Below are 15,000 nucleotides of genomic sequence, written 5' to 3'. Positions count from 1 at the left end.
GAAAATCTCTATGACAGAAATGATGTATGATCAGAGATCTATTCATGTGAACAGCGAGATTGGAAAGTATCTTTGACAGAAATGCTGTGATCAGAGATATTCACATGTGAATAGCGAGATTAGAAAATATCTGTGACAGAAATGATGTATGATCAGAGATCTATTCATGTGAACAGCGAGATTAGAAAGGATCTTTGACAGGAATGCTGTGTGATCAGAAATCTATTCATGTGAACAGCGAGATTGGAAAGGATCTTTGACATGAATGTTGTGTGATCAGAGATCTATTCATGTGAAAAGCGAGATTGGAAAGGATCTTTGACAGAAACGATGTGTGATCAGAGATATACTCATGTGAACAGTGGCAACATTGATCTAGAAACTTTCCTCGAAAGGGAAGTAAAGTGTAAAACAAAATTGACCTAATGAACAGAACTTAGGACGGACCACTCAGTATCCTCTACAATTTTCGAAGGTAAATCTTTCCAATCTTTCATACAATTTATCAAAACGTTACAAAAGCTTCGAAGTCATATTTCATATTTACCAAGAGACGAGAATGAAATGTCCTTAATACCAGTCTACCTGTGCCGACAAGGAAGCAATCTCTAAGATCATCCAAATGCAATAACAAATATCGACTAAGGATTTTTTTTTTGGGGGTGGGGTGGGAGTGGGAGGGGAGAGAACACAAAAAAAAAAAAATCGTGATTTTTTTTTTCAAGAGTGAAGTGTCAAGTAAAATGTTTAGTGAAGCAAAACGTAAATCTGATTCCCGTGATCGCAAACTTATCCGTGAAAGTAACTTGACCAAACATCTCTTTACAGAAATAATATTAGATCTACCAACGGTAGTTGAGAAGCTGTTCAATGAATTCCTCGAAAATGGCGAAAAATATGGAGAATGCAGATATATAAAAACCAACAGGTACAGTCACATACCACGAGTTCTTAAGCTCTTGTAACTTGTAAGAAAGTTTTCAAATAAATATTTATGTCTAGGTCATGTCGCACATGTGAGTGGATGTTGCCTACATATTCTTTCCGTTTTCTGTTTGTTTTTCTTCCCGTTACCAAAAATGAGAGAAGTGTTTCTTTAGCCTAAGACCGCAAACTGAGACGCAGGTGACATAGGCAACAAAGTATAGAGCAAAGACAGACTTTATGTTGCTGAACTGAAGTGTAGTTTGATCTTTCTCACTCGTAATGCTGAATTAGTACATCAATAATCATTTCAATTGAGAGAGAAGTTTAAACTATACTTCACTTCAGCAACAGGAGATCTGCCTTTGCCCTGTGCTGTGTCGCCTATGTTGGCTATGTCGCCTGCGTCTTAGTGTACGTTTAAGTTCATATGGCGACCATATACACGTGCCGTACATTCTCTTGTCTTCAATTGTAACCTCCATTTTTTGGAAGAAGAGGTAACAGACCTCAAACTCTGCAGATATTGGTACCAAGATGAATATTGGAAACTTCTGTTCCACGTTGAACAATGAGGGAAAAAAAAGTCTTACAATTTTGAACGACCACCTTACACAGATCGTCAGGACGTCAATGGCTATCCAATTTAACAAAAATCATATCACATATAAATCCCATCCCATTATATCAGATTTCTTTGACCATCTAGATTCCAGAATATATATGGTAATACTTATTCCCTATCTTCATTCTGACATTTTACTCATTTACTATTTACAAAACGTTTTATGAACCTCCATAACAATATGAACTCAAGCATATTTATTTGAAATGAATCTGAACATTTAGATACAGATGATGAAGTTGCTTTATCATCCCCGTCTCTCTAACCACCACTGGTTTTGTTGACATATCAGATTTTACGTATGTTCGTCCAATTCTAGAATAAAATACATTTTCTCTCATTTTTTTCTCTTTCTCTCTTTCTTTCAAACACACACAGGCGCGCCATGCACACACACACAAACACACACACGCAAACATATATATATACATATATATATATATACATATATATATATATATATATATATCTATATTACAACACACACTGTATGGTCCCAAGTACACAGATTTTCATCTTATCCGTCTTGATAGCGCAATTGGTTAAGTCACTGTTCATTTGTTACGTGTCGTCTAGGTTCTAGTCTCAAGCCCGTCCGCGTATCAGTTTCCGAATATGCTTCCATCAAGCTCCTGTTAGTTTCGAACGTGTTTGAAAGGAATTAAAATTAAATGAGTTAATGTTGTTGATAAGATGAATATATAATACATATGTATGTGTGTGTATATATATATATGTGAATAATTCGCTAGTGGACAGCGACATCAATCATACAATCTCCATGACCGTCGCGCAGAGGATTCGAACCACTGCTTATGGACCCAAGACAGGCGTGTGTTGTGGAGCCTGTCTTGGGTCCATAAGCAGTGGTTCGAATCCTCTGCGCGACGGTCATGGAGATTGTATGATACATATATATAATATATATATATATACATATATATATAATATATATACATATATATATATATATATATATATATATATATATATTGTGACGTCTAAGCCTGAATCCTTTTGTTGAAACGTGCACACCTTTCGGCTTCCGGTTCCTCTTTAAAGCTCTTTTCTAACAACTTTTTTCACATCTAGTTCAGCAACTTTCCACGTTTATTTACGTTTCAGCATGTTTGGGGAGGCTTTACGTCTTTCTTGTTTCTCTCTAATCCTTGTAGTCAGTCGAGGAAAGAGAAGGCCGAAGAGAGAGGAACTGAAGAGGAGAGAGTGAAGAAGAGAGGAAGAACGGGAAGTTGGATGTATACGCTCTTTTTCTCTTCTTTCCTCTTTCCTTCGGTTCCTTCTCCTCTCTCTTTCGTTCCTGTACCTCCACATCCTCTTCCTATTCCTTCTTCTTCACCTTTAACTCCCCATTCTCTATCTATTCCTTCACTTCTTATTTTTATTCATTATGATCATCATCTCCATCCTCCTTCCTCTTATCCTTTAATATAATTTTGAGCTCCTTAATTAACCTTGTTCGTTTTCGTGACTATATTTTTGTTCTTTAATGACATTCTGAGGTTTGTTTTCCTTGTTTTCTTTTCTGTCCGCATCGCGCGCTAGTAGCGTCATCGGAAGCGTGAAGGTCTCGTGATTGCTTAGTAATGGGTTCGAGTCTCCCTCTTCCCTCCCAAATCCCAGCATTGATTGTTACCAACTCTATCAGTCCACACTCATAGGGCATAAGTGGCTGCTTCGGCCGCAACTACAAATTAAACTTCAGTTGCATCATTTCAAGTTATTTATAAAGATGGAAACGTGTTCGAACCGCCAACGGTAAGATGTTGTTATGGTCAACTTTATCGTCCATTCCTCTTTCATCTTTAAGAAGTTTAAACTATTAAAGTTTTTTTTATGAAGGATTGATTGTTCTGATATCATAACCAGTATCTGATGTTGGTACCCTGAATGTTTAATGTCACTATTTTCTCAAACATACCTTCAACCGTTCTCGCGAACACAACCACTGTGCCATGAAATGTGTGTGTGTGTGTGTGTGTGTGTGTGTGTGTGTGTGTGTGTGTGTGTGTGTGTGTGTGTGTGTGTGTGTGTGTGTGTGTGTGCGTGTGTGTGTGCGTGTGCGTGTAAGAAAAAGCTCCCGGGGTGGAAAAGTATCGAATTCTTCTTCTGAGACCGACGAAAAGTTTCTTCGTAATTACTCTCTTCAGATGGTGAAAGATTTTGACCAACAGTGATAGGAGTCTGTTTGAAACGAGCATGACGAAATGAATCACTGTCTAATACATATTTGCAGAATAAATCAGTGCGCGCACACACACACACACACACACACACACACACACACACACACACACACACACACACACACACACACACATATATATATATATATATATATATATATATATATATATATATATATATATATACAATTTCATATATAGACATATACAGTTGTATCAGTCGCTTTCTTATGAATATATGTAGAAACCGTACTTTACCTCAATGATTTTTTTATATCAGTGCATGTATGACTGTTCTCAGCGTAATTTTTCGAACACGTTTGTATAACTGTGGCCAGGAGCCACCATAATCATGTGAAAACAAAAAGCCTATACAAAGTGGCGGGATGTCTTATGCGAGTTATGTAGAGGATGAGCGAACACAATTTGCAAAATCGAAAGCGAAACCAAACAAACAGAAGCACGGTGGACTCGTAACTATTTTATATATTATTCTTTCTCTCCTTATACTCATCTATTTCCTTTTCTGTTTCCTCCCTCCCTTTCCTTCCTCTCCTTGACCCGTCTGCTCTTTTTCTCTTCTTTCCATTCTCTTTCTTCTCGTCCTCTTTCCTCTTAATTTAATCACTTCTTCCTTTCTTCTGTTCTCCCGGATTCTCAGCTTCTGTCTCTCATTTTCTCATATCTCTTCCCCCTTTCTCTCTTTTGTTCTCTCTTCCTTCTCTCTTCGTCGCTCCTTTTTCTCTCTATCCTCTCTTTCCTCCTCTCTCAAAACTCGTACCAAATTCCCCCCCACTCCTTCATCCATTCATCTCTTTTTGTCTCCTAGATCCCTCCTTCTCCCCCTTTCCCCCTTTTAATCCCCCTTTCCCCTTCCTCCCATTTTCTCTATCGTCTCCCACTTTACCATATATGGAGTTCTCTGTCTCAGAGGCCGATTTAACTTTGTCATCATCGCCAAACTTTGCGATAATTAAGAAAATGGGACTGCGCCGTGGAGGAGCAAGCACCTCGGACCTCTTCGCCATCCGTTCGGAAGGTCGAAAGAGAATAAGGTCAAAAGAAAGAGAATAAAGAGACGCAAATGCGAGGGAGAGGTTGTAACTTATGAGAATAATTGAATGCGAAAACATGCAAGAAAGGAAAAAGAGAAAGAGAGAGAGAGAGAAAAAATATATATATTTCTAGATCCTTACCTTGCTTCAGCCTCTTGCATCATATTAATTCATTGTTACTGGAGCCGTAAGGTCGAAAGCCCGATGGGTCTACTGCCTCTGATATCCTTTATTGTAGATCGACATAAGGGCTAAAAGAGCCGAAAGTTCTGCTTGGATCTTCCTCATAGCCTCGCGCTCCAGTTGACATCTGCAAGGAGAAAATTCCGCTGAGCCTGAGGACGGGAGCGCAATGTATCTGTGGAACTAATTAATAAATGCATTTAGGGTGACATGATGGCTTGTTCTTGCGAATCGGTGTGTACAAGGCGTCGTAGTAACGCAGGGAATGAAGCCCGTAATAGTAAACGAAATAGGTCGTGAAGAAGTGCATATAAACTTCACAAGCGTCTGGGGGTCGAAGATGATCCGGTAGTTGTCCACCACGAGATTTACAGAATATACGACGAATGAAAATACGAACAGATAAAGTAAACGAACTGAGATTGTAAATGGATAACTTATCCCTTGTGTTGTGTATGTTTTAAAACAGATTGAATATTTTTAGAAGCTCTGCCAAGGGATTCGAACCCTGACACGTAGCTCAGTCGCTAGCGTCTTGACTTCGTGATTATGCACGCACAGGTCAGGGTTCGAATCCCTTGGCAGAGCTTCTAAAAATATCCCTGATGTATTTGTCACCAGGGGGAGGGAAGGATGTTACGAATAGAGTCCTGAGCCTGTCAGTGGTGGACTGTCTAGTGGAAGAAGATATGTAGTGGATGAAAAGTGGAGAAATAAGAGACAGGAGTGAGATGCTCAGAGTGGATTGAGAGAGACGGGGAAAGAGAAGGATTGCCAGGCAAAACTGAGAGATATATGGAATGTGGTGGAATGTGAAGTCTGGAATGTAGTTTCCAGGCACTACTGTAAGGTACGTTTGCTTGGTGCGATAATCGCTTAACGATGATCGTTCATGACTCAACGATGATCGTCAAACGATTGTCCAGAGCCCTAATTCTTTGTTTTTTGAATGGGGCTCATTTGCTTCGAGCTGCAAAGTACGAAACTGATCGTTTTATTAACCGAACCTACAACAAACGCGCTTACCCAAATAGGATGCCAGTTAGTAGGATGCGTGTCACCCGCCATTAGCTAACAATTTACACCGAGCAAGTCATACTTTTATCTCTAAACCTCATCTGGATGCCAGAAATCGACCCTAAACATCTGTAGATTCTTCTGATTTGACCTCAGTGTGGGAAATTGTCCAAGCTATGGGGCTGGAAATCATAAAAAATTTAATCTGGACCATGATATTAGCGTCGCAGTCATTCCTGGAACAAGGACACCTCTCCCCCTGGTAGTCTGATGATGCACCATGTAGTAAGCGCTGAAACTATCAGTTGTTTTAAAAAACGATTAGACAACTTTATGGATGGGGATGACAGGTGGTGATGAATACGGAGCTGCCTAGTGTAAGCCTTATGGTCTCTTGCAGTCTCCTTTATTCTTATGTTCTTATGTTCTTATGTTATGTTTCTCTTACACGGAATTCCCGTCCACGATGATTAGGAATCATTCTTCTATTCTCTATTCTCGTGATGGACAAACATGGGAGTCAACTCTGACGAAGATGCAGTTTGAATCAACTCCTAGCAGGTCTTCTAATTTATTATCATAGTTTAGAGACATTCCCCTCAATTACCTCAATATATCAAGAATTGGATGGATCGATAACAATATATCTTAACAAAAAAAGAATGAGCGCAGTTATACGCTGTTGTCCTTTTTTTTTCACTGGTTGAGGGATTTTGTATATCTGGACTGAAGACTTGTAACTTTGTTGTGTGACCAAAATATATTTCGTCCAGGAACCAAGTGGAGAATTCATTCCACTGAACGAGACTTCTTGTATTGCGTTATTTATTTCTTTTTCCCTTTATTTCTCTCTTTTTTTTTTTTTTTCTCCTTTATCCTCTTCTTTGACTAAGATTGTCCACAAGGACAGAAGCGATGGTAACAACTATCTTCTCCTTTTTCTTTTTCCTTCTCTTATCATCTATTTCTTCTTCATCTTTTTCTTCGTCTTCTTCTTTGTCTTCTTCTTTCTTTTCTTATTCATCTTCTTTTTCTTCTTTCTCCTCGTCTTCTTTGTTTTCTTTCTCTTTTTCTTATTCATCTTCTTTTTCTTTTTCCTTTCACCTCGTCTTCTTCTTTGTACTTATATTTCTCTTCTTATTCATCTTCTTTTTATTCATTTTCTTCATCTTCTTTGTATTCTTCTTTCTTCTTCCTCTTCCAGTTCTAATATCTGAACGCCCTTCAAACAATTGTCAATCAATCTGAGGAGAATGACCATTAAACTCACTTGTCCTAATGCTTAGGTTTCAAACGCCATTACAAAAAGGAAAATATATGTACGAGTATATGTGTATTAATGCATTATATACCTATAGCTAATATAAAGATGGTGGGGTCTGAACCCGCTGCGTGAGTGAAGGGACGTGCTCTCTGACGGATGCCACCAGTTGATGATGATGATGATGATAAATATTCTAAAAGAACAAAGGTAAACAAAAATTCCTGAATATGATTACCGGAATTATGTGTACCTGATACAATTTGCAACATATGTATCTTGGCCACAAGAATCAACACGACAACAGTCATCATGAAAAGCTAAAACTTTCCAATTTCTTTTATCTTAATTCGAAGTATTGTCAGTTAACTTATGGAATCCCAAAACAATGCATATCACCTGATAAGGTAAGAATGTCAAGAACGAAAACATAATTTGTATATTGAGCTTAAAGATAAAAAGATCTAAAAACAGCGTTTGTTTTTCCGTTCCTAGTAACCACTCCTGTACTCAGGTCTAGGGAATCTAGCAAACCCTATCTCTAGTTAACATTTAATTTCTGAAAGGATAAAGGAAAGTGAAGTGAAATGCTCGTTGAGTATTTATTTTGTTGGTTCCTCAAAATTAAAATCAGTTGCCATCCTTGTTGATAAAAAAAAAAAACATAAATTCCCAAGAAAAAGAAAAGACTACGGAAGTGGTATATTACCGCCATGTATTCATCGCTTCCCAGCATCCCCCCCAAAATTTATTTCAGCACCCGTAGTGGCTGTTAGTAACCCAGGTGAAAAAAAACGGATATGGGTGAATAGACGTCGTTGAAGTGTCACGGATTTCACTGACAATGAACTGACACGACACTGATGCGTTACTGATAGTGTGAATCGATTTTTAAGGTTTACCGTAACTGAGACATCGGGCTCCCCCTGCAGTCGACATGACGTCACAAGGGCGTGGAGGGTTGACGCTATGGAAAAGAGGTTTCATTACAAGAAAAATATTGTAAAGACAAATGTAAGAAAGAGCAAATAAAAAAGTAAATTATCACCACTGGACTGGTAATAAAAGACAGAGAAATAAGAAATAGTTAGGGAGAGTGTATAGAGGAAGAAAAATATTAATGTGATAAAGAAATTATCCAAAATGAAAAGATGAGTAAAGTTATCATGGATGCCTCTTGTTGGTAATGCTAACTGGAGACAAATATAGAAAGTAATGTCAAAGTTATGCTAAAATAATCAATATGCACGAGAAGAAAGGACAGATATGCTAGCACAAAAAGTTATTAACGTGACGATAGTAAACAATGCAACCAAGTATGATTTCTGTTATACACAAAGGCTTTTGTCTCCCATATAAGGCTATTGACCAATTCAGAGCATACCTTTGCACTGACTACTCGTGGAGAAAAAAATACAAACAAAAAACGGGATCGCGCTGTTGTATGATACCAGTAAGTAAAAGCACTGTAAGTTGGGATGAACAGTGTAAGCACAGGCTCCGCAGTGCCAGCACAAGTAAGCGGCACCAGTCAATACGAACACTGTAAAACGACATATGAATGGTCCCAACGCTTTGCGAGTTCCGGTAGTCTGTACACCTAATCAGGGAGAGTAATGCTGGAGGGTGGGTGGGCCATTAAACCGTTTACTAGCATGATGCACTTTACATATTTTTTGCTCTGCCTCACACAGACAACTTTAGTCGGTTGAGAAGTGGGTCCTGAGATTTAGACCTTATAAGTTAGCTCATTCATGCAATACAATCTATGTATCCTATTCGAGCTAGCACAGGATTGTTTTATTTACATAGATGAACAGGATCGGCTTCGTGATGAAGGAGACAAAGTGGAGGAACACAGATGAACAGGATCAACGAACGTGAGATGCGTTTCTAGAACATCGACGATCACTGACTCTGAAGACTTCGACAATGAACAGAACTCTTCGAGAACCTTCCTGCTTATCAATGAATGGGTCCTATATCTATCTACCAAAAGGCTTTTTCCCTCTTATACAGGAGGTAGCCAACCAGCCATGGAATGCATTCATTCTCCACCCATCCCATACCCATCCGAAATCCATTTGCTTTCCTGTTTTGTTTTAGCTCCTCTTGGATGAAAGGCTACCCCTGCACCCGCCCACTGACCAGGTCAGAGGCAATGCAGTAAGAAATAGCACCTCAACAGCAGGGCACGACACCGAACATGGAGTACCCCCACCGTTTCGTCTTCATTGCAACCCTCCCTTCTCGGCCACTCACGAGTTAATAGGGAAAACAAGGAGAAATTCATTTAGATTGCATTAATTTATTATTCATTCACAGCCATTCTCCACTCATATCTATCTCTAACCCCTCTCTATTCCCTGCTCGACAGACATTCTTCTTTTGCCCAAGGCTCCCTTTACTCCATCCATCCATTTCACAATCGGTCGTCCTCTCAAGTTCACTCCATCCATGCCTGCCTACTACTCTCTTTTTGCTGGTCTTTCTTCACTCGTTTTTTGCATATAACCAAACCATTAGAGTATTCTTTCATCAACACTATCTGCTAGCTCCCTTTCCATCCCCGCTCTCCTCCTCACCTCCTCATTTTTCACTCTATGCATCCTCGTAACCTTCCCCATTCCTCTGAAGCACATTTAAAATTCCTCTCTTCCTCCCTAACATTATATAGAAAAAGGATTATTATGAAAACTGGAAGAATCAAAGAATCAAGAATAAAAAATTCAGATTAGAAGAACCATGTCACTTTTGTCATTGTTCTTATAAGCTTAAGAAAACTACCTGACGTTAAAGATTTTTTTTTTTTTTTTTTTTTTTTTTTTTTTTTTTTTTTTTTTTTTTTTTTTTTTTTTTTTTTTTTTTTTTTTTTTTTTTTTTTTTTTTTTTTTTTTAAGTCTGGCAAGCTCACCACAGCCTTTCGTGAAGAATTTAGTATTGATTCCCGATAGATTTCGCCGACGTCTCTTCTCTTCCAGTCTCCCTAATCATCATCCTTCGTTAATGTTTGAGAGTGCGGTGGGAGGAATCCAGGGATTCGAGAAAGCACAAGTGGAGAAGGGGTAAATCTTTGATCTGTCGGCGCATGACAAGGTGTGTCGGTGTGTTTTTCAAGGGAAGGAAGTGACACCGTTTGAATAGAAATTAAAACAAATTGTGAGGTATTGGTAGGTTGTGGTTACATATGGCGCTGGTAGTGAGAAAAGTGATGAGAGATATAATATTGCAATTTGCACAAATGAGTGTGTGAAGAGTTTTGGAAGTAGTTTGAATGTAGTGGTGTTGGGAGATTTAAATGCAAACTGAAGAGATGAGCCTGTGGATGTAGTAATGCGAAAACATGCTGTGCCAGGAATGAACAAAAGCGAAGAATGTTGAAGAGGTGAACGGAAAGGAAACTAATGAAAGTGAATACAGATCTTAAGAGGAAATCCATGCAAAAATATATATATAATATATATATATATATATATATATATATATATATATATATATATATATATATATATATATATGCTGGTACATTGTGACAAGTTGATGAAGGTGGAAAAAGAAGTCACGGGTCTAGTTCCGAGTTTCTGAGTTTACTCCTGACCGGTTTCGCTCTATGCTTGGAGCGAAACCGGTCAGGAATAAACTCAGAAACTCGAAACTAGCCCTGTGATTTCTTTTTCCACCTTCATGTATATGTATATATATATATATATATATATATATATATATATATATATATATATATATATATATATATATATATGCCAGGATGGTTGATATGGGACAGTGGTCAAGAGAGCATTGTGGTGGCGTCCAAGGGAATGATTGTACGACTTCCAAACGCGAACGTGTTAAGTGATGGAATGTCTGATCACCCAGCGGATGTGATCCTGGGAGAAGAACATAAAAGAGGATAAACAATTGACAAAATTGAGAAATGTATGGAATGTGAAGAAAAAGAGAAGGTCAAGTGGAAGTAAAAAAAGAAAACATATGTACACTATTAACAGCACAGAAGACATCGAATAGATTATTCTTACATGTTAGATTCGAGACTAAGAGAAAATATGCTTCTGGAACAGCCCATGACCGTGGTAAATAAATCTAACAACATCATTGGTTCTAATACCATCAAGAGCAAAGTTAACGACAATATAGATATGAATCCTGGAATGTATAAGCTAGACAAATCCATTACTAGTAACGTTGTCCGATAGATCGGATGCATGAAGTCTTCGACCAAAGGAGGCTTGGGAATGTCAGATCAGATATGTTGGGTATTCATATGTAATTACTTGAGACCATACAGGTATTTAAGTGTAATTACTTGAGGTCATTTGTCGACACCTGGTTGAGTATATTCTAATTTTCTCTCACACGCACGGCCATACATACATGCATACACGCATACATGCATAAACGCACACATCTATGTTTACATGCATAAATATATAAATGCATAATTGCATACATATATATTCATGTATGCAAACATATACGTTGGGCGCCCGATTGCGTGTACACACATATATGCATACACACATATATTCACACGCACATGCACACATGTATTCACACATACATGCATACACACATGTATTCATACGTACATGCATATATACACATATGTACATACATACAAACACACATAACTCACCTTCCCACTCACATGACGTGGGAAGTGAGAAACCTCAAGTAAGACTAGCCTTATAAGATGCGGTATCCCTCTTTTTTTTTTTTTTTTTTGCCGATGTTGGGTCGCCTCCCCGCCTGGCCAGGACGGTCGGGAACCAGAGCGACACACACATACATACATACACACATACATATCTGTACATACATACGTACATACACATATACATACACATACATAGATACACACATACATACATAAGTGTACACCTGTGTGCTGAATAATGTAACAGGTATAAGTTAACCACTTTACCTCGTCTTAATACTTCTCAGTGTGGGCGTATATATAAATATAACTGTAAAATATTATCCTTCTCTTCCACCAACAAGATATTAATATGTGTTCAAGGTTCATAGTCTCTGCTTCTCTACTTTTATTTCTCATAAGTGTCTTTTGTATATATGTGTGTGTATATACATATATGATGCATATGAGCATATATATATATATATAGGTGTGTGTGTGTGTGTGTGTGTGTGTGTGTGTGTGTGTGTGTGTGTGTGTGTGTGTGTGTGTGTGTGTATGTGTACGTGTGAGTGTATGTCCGTGTATGCGATTTATCGGTGCAATCGGAAACATACTTTTTTGTATTCGCTTAGTTGTGGGTTCGAATCCCCTACTCATCGAAATATGTATATATATATATATATATATATATATATATATATATATTATATATATATATATATATATAATATATATATATATATAATATGTATTTATGTATGTATGCACATATGTGTGTGTGTGTACGTGTGGGTGTGTGGGTGTATGTGTGTGTGTGTTCTTTCGTGCCTTTTCTCCCCCCTTCCTTTGTCGCCGGTTGACCACGCCCACCTCGTTGTCTTGCATCCAGCTCTCACGCCTCCGTTCAGACATTTCTTTTTGCACAACCAACACTATTTCTATCTCTTGTTCCTCCTCTTCCTCCTCCTCCTCCTCCTCCTCTTCTCCCTCCTCTTCTTGCTCCTCCTCCTCCTCCTCTTCCTCCTCCTATATCTCCTCTTCCTCTTCGTTTCCTTCTTCTCTGTATTCTTCTGTTTGTTATGTTCTTTTCTGTTTTACCTCCCCTTCTATTTTTTATTCCCTTTTTCTCCTCTTCCTTCTTTTTCTTCTTATTTGAATTCACCGTTTTCTTTACCATTTCCTCCTCCCTCTCTCTTCCTTCTTTTTCTCCTCCAACATTTCTTCCTTTTCTTCTCATTAATTTTCCTCCTCTTCTTATTTTTCTTCTTTCTCCTCTTTCATCTCCTCCACCTTCCTTTTTTTCTACGTTTCTCCTCTTCATCCTCTCCTAAAATTTGTTGTGCTCCATTTTCTTCCCTCCTTATTTTTTCATTTTATCATTCTATCAATTTTTCGTCCTCTTCCTTTACCCCTCACTCCTCCTGGTTCTCTTTCTCCTTCTTTTATTCTTTCTCTTCCTCTTCCTCTTTCATTTCCTCTTCCTCTTCCTCTTCCTTTTCTTTTTCCTTCAATCCTTCCCTTACATAAGATAAAACGTAAGAGAAAGGAATAGAATCCGCAAGAAGTTAGTTTGGAAACCAAAGACCTGTGTCGCATTGTCCCATGCTTTAGATAGGTCTAGCAACAGCAAAGACCTTACTTGAGTCTCCTAAAGAGGATCATCAATTCAAACAAGAAGGCCAAGTTACCATTTTGTGATCCTTTACGGAAACCAGATTGGTGATCAAAGACGTTCGGATGAATATTTTTCTAAGTTTCATGTTAGGGACAAAACCAAAACGTTCAAAGTCAGGAGGATATTAGAACAATACCATGATAAAATTCTGAGAGAGTGATGACTTCGCACGAAGAGTAGAAACGAAGAATAAAAACGAAGAGATCGACAACAATTAAACAGTTCTTCCAGAAGTAAATCAGCAACGGAACAATTTCCTGTGAAACACAGACCGAATCCCATCAAAATTAGAATCTTTCTCAGAGCTAAGAATAAATAAAACTGAAAATAAATATTCATATCAAAGACATAAACTACAAGAAACAAAACATATTTCCACCAAAATGATCTAAGATGGACTTTCGGGACAACAGTTAACCAAAATGGTACCAGAATCTTCGAAAGATGAAACAGCAAAACATAAAAGTGTGTTCTGTAACAACGATGTCATGTCGTTGAAGATGGCATCAGTGGCTGAGGTGTATAAAACAAATTGTTCTTGGAGTTAGAAGAGTTTCTTTCTATGTCACTAGTGTAAGATTGTTATACTTAGTAGGAACCAGACTTAGTAGGATTCTTGGGAGAGACAAACGGTATATGAATCTCAGGGATCTAAAAGGCCTTGTATCATTTTTACACCTGATCACCTTGAGGAATGCGAGAACCATTTCAGTTACTGGACTCGAGAACTGTGTATTGTATTTGAGATAAATACTCATGTAAGAAGCCACATATGTATACATATATGACTGGATTTAGGCGGTATTGCACATATGTATATATGTATTCATTTAGGTAGGTAGGATGGTAGAGACCTATACATACATACACACACACACACACACACACACACACACACACACACACACACACACACACACACACACACACACACACACAAAATGGGATGACAGAAATACAAGAGGACACGGAAAGAAAATAAAAAAAGACAGCTATAGAAGAGATTTGAAAAAGAACAGCTTTCCTCACAGAGTAATAGACAGTTGGAACAAGTTAGATGAGAAAGTGGTGTGTGCAAAAACAATACATGAATTTAAAAATAGTTTAGATAAAATGAGATATGAAGACGGGACCCCACGAGCATAGCTCCCCTTCCCGTAAAATACAACTAGGTAAATACAACTAGGTAAATACACACACACACATATATATATATATATATATATATATATATATATATATATATATATATGTATATATATATATATACATATACTCATTCCTCGTTTAACGAATGAGTTACTTTCGTAGGAAATCGTTCGTTAAATGAAAATACATTAAACGAATTCCATTTTCCCATTGACTCCCATTATATAAGTCAAGATACGTTCTTACGAAC

The sequence above is a fragment of the Oratosquilla oratoria genome, chromosome 16 (genome assembly GCF_046742065.1).
Source record: "Oratosquilla oratoria isolate Oo_2021 chromosome 16, ASM4674206v1, whole genome shotgun sequence".
NCBI classification, from domain to species: Eukaryota; Metazoa; Arthropoda; class Malacostraca; order Stomatopoda; family Squillidae; genus Oratosquilla; species Oratosquilla oratoria.
This window is presented reverse-complemented; position numbering follows the sequence as displayed.